Genomic DNA, 11,868 nt, shown 5'->3' on the forward strand with positions numbered 1-11,868 from the left:
AATATAGATAATAATATTTAATATTATCTCATATATAGATTGTTATAATCAAAATAAAAATAGAGAACTATCCAGTCACCAAAGAAGAAATCCTTCATGCTGCATTTTTTATTCACATCCATCTTCCACCCCATCCCAACCATCTCCCTATCACCTTGCAACTACTAATATGTTCTCCATCTCTGTATTTTGTCACTTTGAGAATGTTATATAAATGGAATCACATCATATGTAACTTTTTGAAATTGACTTTTTTCACTAAGCATAATACTTGCTGTGGTTTGAGTATACCCTCTCCAACCTTTGGATTTTCCCAAAGTAATAGTATTAAGAGGTGGGACCTCTAATGAGGCAATGAGGGCTGCTCCCACATGAAGGGCATTAAGAACCTTATACAGGGTGGCTATAAAGTTCATGTTTAATTTAAAATAGTGAGCAATTTAAAACTTTATGGCCACCCTGTATATGAGCCTCATGCAGTATTCACCCGGCTTGCACTTCAGCCTTCTGCCATGTGATGACACAACACTCTGCCCTCCTGGAAAACACAGCAACAAGGTAACATTTTGGAAGCACACAGAACCCAGGGCTTTGATCAATAAATTGCTCTTCTTTATAAGTTCTTTATAAGATTTTGATATAGCAGCACAGAACAGATAAGACAATAGTCTTGGGGGGTCCATCCTGGTTACTGTGAGCATCAATAGTTCAGTCCTTTTTGTTGCTCTGTAGTATTCCATTATGTAGATATACCAGAGTTTGTTCAACCATTCACCTATTAAAGACATGTAGGCTGTTTCCAGTATGTTCATGTTACAAATTAAGCTCCTAAAAACATTTGTGTACAGGGTTTTCTGTGAACACAAGTTTTTATTTCTCTGAGATAAATGCCCGAGAGTATCATTGCTATAGCATATGGTAAGTATATGTTTGGTTCTGAAAGAATTTGCTAAACTGTTTTTCAGAGTGGCTTCATTCCCACCAGCGAAATATGAGAAATCTAGTTTCTCTACATCCTCATCAGCGTTAGCTATTATCACTACTGTTTATTTTAGATGTTCAAAGAGGTAATTGTTTAATTTTACTTGGAGAGTTTGGTCCATTTGCATTTAATGTAATTGTAATATGGTTGTATTTAGCTTTACCATTTTGCTCCTATTTTCTATTCGTCCTCTTTTTGTCCTGCCTGAATACTTTCTGCATTCTTTTGGATTAAATCAATATATGTAATATTGCATTTTAATCCCTCTACTGGATTTTTAGCTATACTTCTTCACATTGATTTTTGGTAGTTTCTTTGGGAATTCAATATGCACCATTATCTTATCATAGCCTCCTCTGAGGTATAGTGGGTCCTCCATATCCAGGGGTTTGCATCTGTGGATTCAACCAGTTGTGGCTTAAAAATATTTGATAAAAATAATTTAAAATAATGCAAATAAAAACAATACAGTATAACTATTTAAATAGCATTTATATCATATTAAGAATTACAAGTAATCTAGAGATGACTTAAAGTATATGGGAGGAAGTGCATAGGTGATATGCAAATATATACATCTGCCAATTTTGGTAGCTGCAGGGATCCTGGAACAAATCCCCCATGAATACAATAATGCACCAGCTCAGGTTAACACAGTAGAATTGTGTATACTACCATTCTTAATGCCAACGCTGTTACATGTATTGTGTATATGGGAATTTTAATAACTACACTACAGTTTTATGATTTTAGCCCCAAATAGTCATGTGTATTTTCAAAAATTGAAAGGTGCCTGGGAATAGCCAGTCAGAAGTCACCCATCCTGTAACCGCATGACACAGGAAGTGCTCAAGGCAGCGTGACTCACCTGGGTGGAGCCACCTCAGCACCAGAGCCAGGAGGGTGATGCCCATGGGAGGTCTCCCTGCCGTTCTTGGCCTCTGCATGCCACGGTCCTTGAAGATGGACATTGCCATATACACCAAGGCCATCAGCTAAAGAAATGAAGGTCCCGGTTTGTCAGAACCAGTATACTTAAAGAAGAGTTCAAAAGTATAGCCGCCATCCATTCCTTAGATATCAGAAGAAGGAGTAATTCCAAAATCAGACATATGGAAGCACAGGTTCATAGACTAAGCCTCTGAAAGAAATAATGCTGTCAGCATGTCTGCACACTCCATGCTCTGTGAAAGAATCGCCATAGCCAAGGAACAGATCAAGAGAGAAGAATCACTTTCTAGATCAAGAAAAGATGGCATTGAGGGTGGTGCAAAGCTGTGCAGCAAACTGAAGGCATAATTATAATTCTTACAGAAAGTAGAAACAGGGAAAGGAGCTATTAAAGAATCCCATTTACAGAGCACTAATCTAACACACCTGCAAGCCATTGTGGACTCAGCAGAAAACCCGGAAGAAGTTGTCAGTGTTCTTCATGTCTTTGCTTACATAGATACCTTGGGGGAGAAGCAGAGCCTTGTGCTGGATATTGTTACAAATGGCGGTCATACTTGGGTGAAAGCCATCCTCCAAAGGCTGGGGCTCTGCATAACATATGGCTTGGCAGGGGCCAGTATGGTGACAAAAGCATCATTGAGCAGGCTGAAGACTTCCTTCAGGCGAGTCACCAGCAGCCAGTGCAGTATAGCAACCCTTCATCTTTTCATTTTATAACAATGTCTCCAGCACCATGGCAGAGAAGCTGAAAGAAATGGGCATATCTGTGAGAGGAGACATAGTAGCAGTCAACTCTCTGTTAGATCACCCTGAAGAGCTCCAGCTCAGTGAGAGTGAATCAGATGAAGGGGGCCCTGAACTTTGACAAGTGACCAGAGTAGACTGACGAAATATACTGGCAAGTGTTGCATTTCCAACAGAGATTAAGGATGATGTGTGCAGAAGAGTAAATCTGGACATTACTACTTTAATCACATATGTGTCTGCCCTTAGCTATGGAGGATGCCACTTTCTTTTCTTTTCTTTTCTTTTTTTTTTTTAATTAAGTCATCAACACATAGATCCTGTATACATTGATGCCTTTTGGGGGTACAATGTGCTGATTTTATATACAACTAGGAATGCTTACATCAAACTAGTTAATACAGTCTTAACCTCATTTACTTAATTATTGTGTTAAGACATTTATACTCTATATTTAATAGATTTGACACGTACCCTTGTAATATGAACCATAGGAATGTGGGGCCATGCCAATTTATTTTCAAAGAAAAAATGCTCATAGAACAAGCAGTGAAAGAAAGGAAGGGACAGGTTCTACCTCAGGAGGTATTTATGAAGGTCAAGGAGTTGTTTGCTTGTGAATCTGCCGTCAAAGATTTTCAGTCCATTCTAGATACCTTAGGAGGACCTGGGGACAGATAGAAGGCAACTATGCTAATTAAGCAAATGTGGTTCCAGACCAGCCTTCTGAGCGTGCCTTGAGACGAGTGGCCAGTTTGAAAATTAATAGCCACTCATTAATAACTTGGGGGACAGAAGATACCCTGAAAGCCATCACAATGACTGCAATAGTGGTTTTGTCAGAGCTACAAACAATCAGGGTGTTAAATTTAGTGAGTTTATCCATCAGCCCAGAGCCCTTACTGAGAGTAAAGAAGCCCTAGCCACCCCTTACCAAAAGACTACACAATTGGCAGTGAACACTAATGATATCCTTTAAATAATGTCATGGGAATAAGTTATTTATACCAAAAGCTGGGTCTTCCTATCTAAACTGGTGAAAAAGAAGGTCTATAGTAAAAACAATACTTAAGCCAATAGAGTTTGCTTTGTGTCTCATCTATATTTAAAGTATACAACTGCCAAAAGCAGAAAAAGCACAAGAGGCATATTCTTGTTTGACTATGTATGGCTGCAGTGCCCCTACTGGTAATCAAATTTCATGGAATATGGCCACATTGCATCTTGTATTAAATATTTGGAGAAAACTCTGAAGGTTGTATTTCATTGTATTGGTTTATGTGATTTGGGCTGACGTGTAATGGTTTATAACTAATTTTATATTCTCAACAGCCATTTATGAAAAGAGACATTTGATATAGGTTAGGAGCAGTTTGGTAGATGTTTACAAAGAGTATATAATGCAGAAAAATGAAAATAAAGTAAAAAAATTGAAAGGAAAAATATTGTCTTTCATAGTTTCTTATATATTTGCCATTTATTGCTCTCATTATCACTTCCTGTACTTTCCACGTACTGTCATTTCCTTTCAGCCTGGAGAATTTCTTTTAGCATTCATTTAGTAGGGAATGTATGGTAACAACAAACCCTCTCAGTTTTCATTTATCACAAAATGTCTTTATTTTGCCTTAATTTGTGAAGGATATTTTCATTAAGCAAAGAATTCTGCACTGATGGCTTTCTTTCTTACTTCACTTTCAAGGCATCATCTCTTTGTCTTCTTTTTTATTTTAAAATAATTAATAACACCCTCCTCTGCCCGACTGCTTCGCTCCACGTCGAGCATGACTTCATGGGCGTCAGCAACATTTTGGTATTCGGATTTAGCACCTTGAGGTCATGGATAGTAGCGCCTTTTTGCATGTTAGGTCAACACAGCTTCTAAGGTTAGCCGCATTACATTTGTCTGTGAAAACCTGAGGACGCCGAGGGAGTGGTTGGTGGGCTGCCAGGGTGCGGTCATGGCCTAATTAAAGATGGCCGCGTCAGTGCTGCCCGCGCAGTTTCACGTCAGGTTTTGGAGCTGCGGGAGCCACCCTGTTGGCCTCAGCGCCCCCTTACGGAATTGGCATAAGGGGAAGGGGTGCTGCTGGAAAAGCTTGACTGGGAAACCGCCTCAGGATGGGGGCCGTATTCGCACCTGGGCTTCTAACTACTGACCTGGAGGCTTTGTGAGTGAATGTGAGGAGGTACTTCGAGGCAGGTGTCTACGCCCTGGTCCATCCCTGTTTCCTCAGCTTTCAGGGTGAAAAGTGATGTTAGACTTCAGTTACCTCCATGCTTCCTCGTGCTGTCACTTGGTGGCCTGGCATAGCCAAGAGGTTGGATGCTGCAGGCAGCACTGCGAACTCTATGGTCACATTCACGTAGGCTCACCTTGTTGATGCCCAGTTCTGTCAGCTTGGAGCTCTCACTCTAGTTGACGAAATGAATGGATGGACATTGAAACAAGGGTAACAGTTAAAGCAGTTAGAGTAAAGAAAGGCTAAGATTCTGTGATCGTGTACTATAGCGATGAATGTCGCTTTGTCGTTGGAACCTTCCCCAGATGCTTTCTAGTGAATGTCTTTACTCGGATAATCCAGGGTCTTTTGTACGTTTCTTGAAACTCATGGCTCTCTTTGCTGCACATGTGTTATTTTTCCTGTTAAAACTGCATATTAAGGAATTACAGTATACAGCAAAGTTAGGAGCACGTGCAAAAAAATATTCAGAGCAGTATAGCTTATATTAGTGAAATAAATGTTTACTAATAGGAAAATGGATGAATAAGTCACATGGTTGAGCAAATAAACATACATGGAATATTTAACAGTGAAAATCAATGAATTAAAGCTACCATTCTTAGTTCATTAACATAATATAGATGAAAAACACATTGCAGAAAAATGTCTATGGTATACCATTATTTTCTTCCAAAAGTAATCTCAGAATATATGGCAAAAAATTTAAGATTTGTTAAAGATAAGTGTAGAGTACTGGAGAGTACATGGGTATTGAACTGTAGTACTTTTATGTATACTTGAAATATTTCCAAGTAAGTGTTTAAGGGGATAAATTTTATTTAAGAAAACAACTTAAAAAATAATTAATAACAAATGAAGACAGTATATTCAAGGTGTACAACATGATGATTTGATATTCCTATACATTATCTAATGGTTACCACAATCAAATTAATTAGCACATCTATCGCCATGCACGCTATACATTAGATTCTCCATAAACTGTTCCTCTTATAACTGAAAGTTTGTGCCCTTTGACCAATATCTCCCATTTCCATAACTGTCCGCCCTCACCCCCTGGAACCCACGATTCTATTCTCTGCTTCTCTGAGTTCAACTTCTTTAGATTCCACATATAAGTGAGGCCATACAGTATTTGTCCTTATGTGTCCGGTGTATTTCACTCAGCTTATAGCCTCCAGGTTCATCCATGTTGTCACAATTCACAAGATTTCCTTTGTCTGTGTCTGAATAATATTCCATTGTATGTATGTACCCCAATTTATTCATTCATTTACCCATCCATTCCTCCACATATATGGTCCATTAATCTTTCACAATGGCAAAAAAGAAAGTAGACTTTCATCTTATGCCATACACAAAACTTACTTGAAATAGATTAAAGTCTTAAATGTAAGGTCTGAAACTGTAAAGTCCTGGGAAAAAAACATAGGGACAAATCCCCTTGACATTGATCTTGGCAGTGATTTTGTGGATGACACAAAAGCACCACAGGAAGAGCAAAAATAAACAAGTATATTATTCATCAAAAACAAGAGAGAGAATAAAGATATTTTTAGGCATATAGCTCTCAAATCTTTCTTTCATGTACCCTTTGGCAGGAAGCCACCAGAGCACTCTATCAATCCAAAAGTGTGAACAAAATGAGAGATAATAATGACTCACAAAAGAAGAAAATTCAAAAGAATCTCCAACATGAGGATTTAAAAAAATTCCAGAATGATGACTATGGATTGACAACTAATATTATACTCAGGGCCCAGATCCATGTTTCTTAAAGATCAAATTGATAAAACATGTAAAACTCTGAATATCTTATGAAATAATTTAAGGGGAGGCAGAGCATGATGGCGGACAGGACGGACGTGTAGCCCACCTCTCCCAAGCCACCAGGCGAGAGGAAAGGCAGTCTGGACCTTCCCTGTGTGTGGATTATTTGAGTGGACAGACAGCTGGAGATGCCCTGAGAACTGGTGGATTGCTATATATGAGGGGTAATTTAAAATCACAGACTCTGTTGTAGAGATTCTTCCCTGCTCGGTCATGCTAGCCAGCAGGCCCCTCCCCTATGGAGGTCAGCAGCTTGTAATGCTGACAAAACCCAATTGACAAATAATTATTCCTGAACTGAGGGAGGCATCCGAAAGGAGAGCCACTCAAAACCACGGGGAGCTGGGCAAACTGTTGGATGATTGAAGGGAAGGGATCCTGCCCAGGAAACAGACATTTTGAACTACCCAAAAGGGCGGGCACCTTTCCCCCAGGCATTGGAGGGGGCTGGCGGTTTAGGCTGCATGGCGAACTGGCGGGCGCCAATCCAAAAGAGAAACTCTGAACCATAAAACCCAGAATAAGTCCCCCCGAACGCTCCAACCCCGGGACCTGGCTTGAAACCGCCGACCCAGCTTTGGCTGCTAAAGCCTGGAAGCTACTGAAGCAGCAGACCCGGCTTTAGCTGCTGAGGCCACAAACTTGGCTTCAGCCCTGGGAGCCAGCTACAATTGATAAAACTGCAAGCCCACCAACGACCACGCAAACTCAGCACCACTCCCCCTATAGCCGTTTGCAGTCGCCAGTTTGCAGGAGAACCTGGGAACAGAGTGGAAAGACTTGAGAAGTGTGGACACCTGCACTGAGTGGGAAGGTCGGTCGCAAGTGCTGTCTGGAAAAGAACAGCTGAGGTTACACAATTCTTAGGCGACAAACTTTTGTAGAAATTCCAAAATGGCGATCAGCCATGGAAGGTGGTTACCATGGTAACAGTATAAACTGTAAATCAGGTATAACCTCGGAACCACTCACAGCACCACCTGGTGTCCAGAAAGTATGTTGCAGTATGAACATATTCCTACAAAAGTTGATCCCTACAGCAGACGTATAGATAAATATAGATATATTTCTACACGCAAGAATATTTTTGTAGTTGGTGGCTTTTTTTTTTTTTTGGTTTTCATGGGTTTTTTTGTTTGTTCTGTTTTTTCCTCACCATTTTCTTAGAGGAGATTTCGATAATTTTTTATTATTACTTTTTATATAAATATATTTTTTATTTCTATGTCTTCTAATTTTAATTTTTTCTTTCTTCTCATTTAACATTCCTAATAACACCACTTTTTTCTCTATATTTTTTTCCTTTCTTTCAATTATTTTACAATTATCACTATTTTTATTGCAGTTGTTCTTATATTGCTGTTGTTGTGGCTGTTACCTGTATGTCTATGTGTTTCCATCTGTCTCTGTATCTATGGGCCCATGTGCCTGGTAACCTTTGTATCTGTTTATTTGTTCATTTGGTCTCAATGAGCTTGGTGTTATGACCTGCAACTCTGAGCTCCTAACACTCCCTTCCACTCTCACTCCATGATCTGGGGATCTGCCCCCCGCAGGAGTCCAGATTCTTGGGTGAACTCTCGAGAGGTGCAGACAAGACCTGGACTGCAGCTGGCCAGTGCTGACTCTGTAGCAAAGGAGCGAGAAGACGATGGTTGGCTAAGAGGGAATTACACTGGAGCGGTGGTGCCCCGAGATGCAGAGCAACAGCCGTCTTCAGCAATAACAAGGCCCACCCCCAGATATCCCATAGCCTCTCCTCTTTATCTTCCTGGGCAAACAGATGAGGCTGAGCATCTTCTCAGATGGCAACCACCATGGAACAGACCTGGGACTGAAACACAGGCCCCGTGAGTAAAGAGTTTGCCTGAGGCAGCACTGACCTGGGTGGAACACGGGGACTAGAAAACACACCCACAGAGCCGGGAAACTCCCAAGGTGGGGCTTATCCAGAAGACCGCTTGACTGAGCCTAAGATGCACCTGGCCCTCAGGGGGATCACCAGCCTATAGACAAAGGAGGCCAAGAGGCTGCAGCCGACAACTGATATTAGTGCTGTGAATACAAACCCACAGGACTAAAGACAGGGCCTGAGGCACAGGTTCTGGGAACTCAAATCAGCCTCTCCTCTGCAGAAGAATCTAGCAAGGTCAGAAACAAACTCCCACAGAGTTGTTCCGTTCACCCAGTAACATAAACTAAGGGTGGGGCTGGAACTGAATGAACACCTCCGGCCTCCATCAAGTGCCCGAGGTTGACAGGCCACACCACCCCCTGCTGGATAAAGACAGAGAGTAGTGGCCTAGATGAGCAGACACAGACTACCTTGTGACTTAGGCAGGTGCAAACCCCTGGAGTATCTGCTTACTGCAGACAACTGACTGGGTCACAGCCATGTGGGGCTAGCAGCAACTGGGTGTGACAGAGCTGCAAGGTGGGGAAGGAGGCATCAATCTTCCCAGACTGATCTATTTACTAGGTGGCTCTTCCTGACTCCACGCAGCACTGGAGCAAGCCATATTAGAGCAGTCACCAGACCCCTGTGATCCAGTTCCCAGGGACCTCTTGAACTCTCCCACCCGAGGCAGCTGCTGACAGAGACAATTGATTTGGACCTTTTGAACTGAGCCACTCACCTGGGGACTATCCAGGTGGTGCCCTGGTTGTGTGGTTGTAGGAAGGTTTGATTCTACTTTTCCATTTATTGCCTGTGGTGGGTGGGGTGACTTAATTGCTGGTATTTCTCCACAGCTGAGACTTCAACCCAGACTAACTGTTTCACTAGGGTAAAATAGAAACCAGCTAAAAATAAGACAGAACCACTTAGCCCATCTACACCAAACAGGGCCCCAGTTTCTCAGGCCACAGCACAGTACGGGTACTCAACAAAACACCAGGGGAGAAATCAAAGGGAGTAAAACAATCATGGGGCGGAATCAGTGGAAAAACTCTGGTAACACGAATAACCAGAATAGATCAACCCCCCCAAGGAAAGATATGGCAGATGTAATTGAAGATCCCATTCACAAACAACTGGCTGAGATGTCAGAAATCGAATTCAGGATTTGGATGGCAAACAAGATTAACAAAATGGAACTAGGAATTCATGGAGAAATTCTACAGCTGTCTCAAGAATTTAATGAATTTAAAGACAAAACCACCAAATACTTAGACACACTGAAGCAAGAATTTGCAGCCCTCAAAGATATGAAAAATACAGTAGAATCCCTTAGCAACAGAATGGACCAAGCAGAAGAAAGGATCTCTGACATCAAAGATAAAGCCTTTGAACGCTCCCAAACTCTCAAAGAGGAAGAGAAATGGAGAGTAAAAATGGATCACTCTCTCAGAGACCTCTGGGATAACTCGAAGAAGGCAAATATCCGTCTCATAGGAATTCCTGAAACAGATGAAGTGGCCTCACTGGGCTCAGAGGCCCTTCTGCAAGAAATTATGAAAGAGAATTTTCCAGACATGCCTAGAGAACCTGAAATTCAGATAGCAGATAGCTTCAGAACCCCAGCACGACTCAACCCCAATAAGACATCCCCCAGGCATATAATAATTAACTTCACTAAAGTTAATATGAAGGAGAAAATTCTCAAAGTGGTCATGCGAAAGAAAACTATTACCTTCAAAGGGAAGAACATTAGAATGACTGCAGATCTCTCTGCTGAAACTTTTAAAGCCAGAAGAGGGTGGTCATCAAAGTTTAATCTCCTCAAGCAAAATAACTTTCAACCCCAGATCTTGTATCCAGCTAAACTGAGTTTCATTTATGATGGAGAAATTAAATACTTTAATGACACTCATATGCTAAAGAAATTTGCCGTAACCAAACCAGCTCTTCATATATTCTCAGACCTATCCTCCATAATAACCAACCCAATCCTCTACTACAAAAGTAAACTCAATCAGAAACTTCTGATCAAACTCCAATTTCACAATGGCAAAAGGATTAAAAATGCCCACTGGACTTTCGAAAAACTCAATAGCCCAAATTTCACCAAACTTATCGATACTCTCCATTAATGTGAATGGCTTAAACTGCCCTCTAAAGAGACATAGGTTAGCTGACTGGATACAAAAACTCAGGCCAGACATTTGTTGCATACAAGAGTCACATCTTAACTTCAAAGGCAAATACAGACTCAGAGTGAAAGGATGGTCATCCATATTTCAGGCAAATGGTAACCAGAAAAAAGCAGGAGTTGCAATTTTATTTGCGGATACAATAGGCTTTAAACCAACAAAAGTAAGGAAGGACAAGAATGTTCACTTCGTATTTGTTAAGGGTAAGACTCAATATGATGAGATTTCAATTATTAACATCTATGCACCCAACCAGAATGCACCTCAATTTATAAGAGAAACTCTAACAGACATGAGCAACTTGATTTCCTCCAACTCTATAATAGTAGGAGATTTTAACACTCCTTTGGCAGTGATGGACCGATACTCCAACAAAAAGCTGAGTAAAGAAATTCTAGATTTAAATCTAACCATCCAGGATTTAGATTTAGCAGACATCTACAGAACATTTCATCCCAAGAAAACTGAACACACATTCTTCTCATCAGCCCACGGAACTTACTCCAAAATCAATCACATCCTAGGTCACAAATCTAACCTCAGTAAATTTAAGGGAATAGAAATTATTCCATGCATCTTCTTGGACCATCATGGAATAAAACTTGAGATGAGTAACAACAAGAATCTGCATACTCATACAAAGACATGGAAGTTAAATAACCTTATGCTGAATGATAGCTGGGTCAGAGATGAGATCAAGAAGGAAATTGCCAAATTTCTGGAACAAAACGACAATGAAGACACGAACTATCAGAACCTCTGGGACACCGCAAAGGCGGTTCTAAGAGGGAAATTTATAGCACTGCAAGCCTTCCTCAGGAGAACTGAAAGAGAGGAAGTAGGCAACTTAATGGGACATCTCAAGAGACTGGAAATGGAAGAATACTCCAACCCCAAATCCAGTAGAAGAAAGAAATAACCAAAATCAGAGCAGAACTAAATGAAATTAAAAACAAAAGAATAATACAACAGATCAATAAATCAAAAAGCTGGTTTTTTGAAAATGTCAACAAAATAGAT

The 11,868-nt window shown here is 40.7% G+C and overlaps 1 pseudogene; it reads left to right on the forward strand.

Annotated features, from left to right (window-relative positions):
• Nucleotides 1–2,131: 2,131 nt before the first annotated feature.
• Nucleotides 2,132–3,646, forward strand: LOC128562639 (UPF0415 protein C7orf25-like; annotated as a pseudogene).
• Nucleotides 3,647–11,868: the final 8,222 nt, after the last annotated feature.

Source organism: Nycticebus coucang, chromosome 12, assembly GCF_027406575.1.
Source record: "Nycticebus coucang isolate mNycCou1 chromosome 12, mNycCou1.pri, whole genome shotgun sequence".
NCBI lineage: Eukaryota > Metazoa > Chordata > Mammalia > Primates > Lorisidae > Nycticebus > Nycticebus coucang.